This window comes from Elephantulus edwardii, unplaced genomic scaffold (assembly GCF_000299155.1).
Source record: "Elephantulus edwardii isolate Elephantulus edwardi_28Jun2011 unplaced genomic scaffold, EleEdw1.0 scaffold00008, whole genome shotgun sequence".
Classification (NCBI taxonomy): domain Eukaryota; kingdom Metazoa; phylum Chordata; class Mammalia; order Macroscelidea; family Macroscelididae; genus Elephantulus; species Elephantulus edwardii.
This window is the reverse complement of record NW_006399758.1, coordinates 22,140,635-22,143,134: the sequence shown is the minus strand read 5'-3', so window position 1 is coordinate 22,143,134 and position 2,500 is coordinate 22,140,635. Positions and strand designations below refer to the sequence as shown.

Below are 2,500 nucleotides of genomic sequence, written 5' to 3'. Positions count from 1 at the left end.
ACAATTCTTGCAACTATACCTCAACCCTATTATCCATGTTATCAATTTTTAATATACCTCTGGGAAAGTAGACACACTCTTCATTCACTTGAGCTATCTGATGATTACTACATTCACTAACGTATTAGCTATTAAGTAAAATGACCTCTATATTACTACCTCCTAGTAAAAAAACATATTTAACTTAATAAAAAAGATGAAAAAACAAAAAAAATAATAATCCACTGCCATCAAGTCAATTCCAACTCATAGTACAACGCTGTGGGACAGTTTCTAAGCCATAATCTCTATGGAAATGGATGGCCAGTTCTCAGTGGCGGTTCTAGCGACTGAATTATTTGTTAGAAGCCAAGAAATTAAGCCCTGTACCAGTAGACCAGTAGGATTTCTAAAGAAACTAGTATACTAATTAAATAGATAGTAAATGTCCATTGAAAACAAGGGGGGGGGAAGTCCCAAAAATTAACTTACAACTCTTCATGTCTAAGAATAAGGTTCAGCAGGATTTCAATTTTAGAGTTGTAGGTTTGCCGTCTTGATAAGGTGGTTAATGTCGTACCCAGTGTGAACAATTTAAGAGATTAGCATTCATCTTTATCATCTCCTCAAAAATGTTTCTTCCAGGTTTGCCTCTAATATGGTCACTAGAGCAAATGACTCAGTGCTCAGGAGGCAGACACATGGGGCCCAGCAGGGCTTCTACCATAATGTAAAAGAACTTTTCTAGGTTTCAAGGATTGAGTAGAATGTAGTGGACAGTGTTTGATGGAGCTCTTTGATTAAAACAAGCTTGGAAGCAGGAGTGGCATCCACTTCCTCTGGAAACCCTATGAACTTGGAGAAACAAGTTATGCAAGTGTTCAGGTCTTTCTTTCATAGAGTCACTATGAGTTGTCTAAGACTCAATGACATGTAACAACAACAGTGACTGGAAACAACCTATTACAAAATATTTGTTTATGAAGTGGGTAAGAGGCTGGGGAACTAAAAGGAACTCACCACAGAAAAAAAGGGAATGGGAGGTAAGAGTCTATGCCTTTTCTGGAGATATTTTTAGAGGCAGATAAGAGTTGATACTAAAGAAATTGAGAATGAGTGAGTGATGGTAGTTGATTCTTGAATAGAGAACATTTACAACTTTATGACTACTACAAGGACTGCAATGGAGATTTAGTTGGTTAATGGAAGAGTAAGTCATGAGAAGAACTAAGTCTAAATTATCAGTGTATGGCTGTTGAGGGAACATTTCGAAGATGTCAAAGAATAGTCTTTTAACACGAGTCAAATTCTCTCTGCTAAAATGTAATATTTGGGTGTTAAAAATAATAAGAAGCAAATGACATAGAAATCATATGCTTCTTTTTCTTTAGCTATGGAAAAAGCAGCTTCTTAACTGGTGCCATTCTTGCTGAGGTTTAGTACTTGAGATAACTGAAGTCCTCAACAATACTCTCTCCTACCGTCATCATTATCCATTAGCTTTAGTTCATTGCTAGCTGTTCCTGTTTTTTTAAAATTTTATTTTACTACTTTTAATGAACATTTACAGAAATTTTGGATTTTCATTCATTCACTGTTGCATTTTTCTCCCTGCCCCCAAGTAGTTTGCTCTTCTCTTTGAAAAGTAAAAGAAAAGTTCCTTCATTGGTATACAATCCCCGCCCCCCTCCACGACCCAGTACACTCCACTATGCAACCGTCATTCTGGATTCCTGTGATAACTATAATATTCAATAACATTGCTTTTAAACTGTTTTCTCTCTCATCTGTTTCAATGCAGTATACATAATTTAGCCAATTTTTTAACCTTGCCACACCCAGTTCTTCAATATGATTGCTTGGGAACTATTCCTGCAGTTTTATTAGTAGTGAAAGTCTCTAAGGAGTTCTCATCATGTAAGCAAATAGTCCCAACATCCTCCAAGGTAAGGATATACAGATGCGAAAAATAAAAACAACCCTTAAGCAAACAAAACAAGCTATCTTTTATGTATGAAAACCAAGTCCTAGAGATATTAGGTGACTTGACAGAAAACTATGATCTGAAATAGATTTAAACCAAATGTGCTGCCATAAAGTTGCATTTTGACTCACAGCAACCCTATAGGACAGAGTGGAACTGCGGCATAAGGTTTCCAAGTATAAAATCTCTATGGAAGTACATGGATTCCTCTTTCTACCACAGACTGGCTTGTGGATTCGACCTGTAAACTTTGGGTCTGCAGATGAATTGTACTACCAGAGTTTATAGTACATTTAGAGAATACATAAATATACAACTAATAACCAAATTTAGCTTCCTATCTTATTTGAGCTTTCCCAGCGGTTCTTTCTGCAGATGTAATCGATCTGATTGCATACTATCGGGTGAAATCCACGTATTAATGTCTCAGGTGATGTCTCTCTGGTGATGAAGGAAGAAGTTCAAGCTGCTTTGAAGGAAATGGCAAAAAATAAGGCCCCAGGAATAGATGGTATACCAATTGACATATTTCAGCTA

The 2,500-nt window shown here is 36.5% G+C and overlaps 1 protein-coding gene across 1 annotated transcript in view; it reads right to left on the bottom strand.

Annotated features, from left to right (window-relative positions):
* ZFHX4 (zinc finger homeobox 4) overlaps window positions 1-2,500 on the bottom strand; it is a 242,312-nt gene that overhangs the window by 2,436 nt on the left and 237,376 nt on the right. The gene's annotated exons all lie outside the window — the stretch shown is intronic.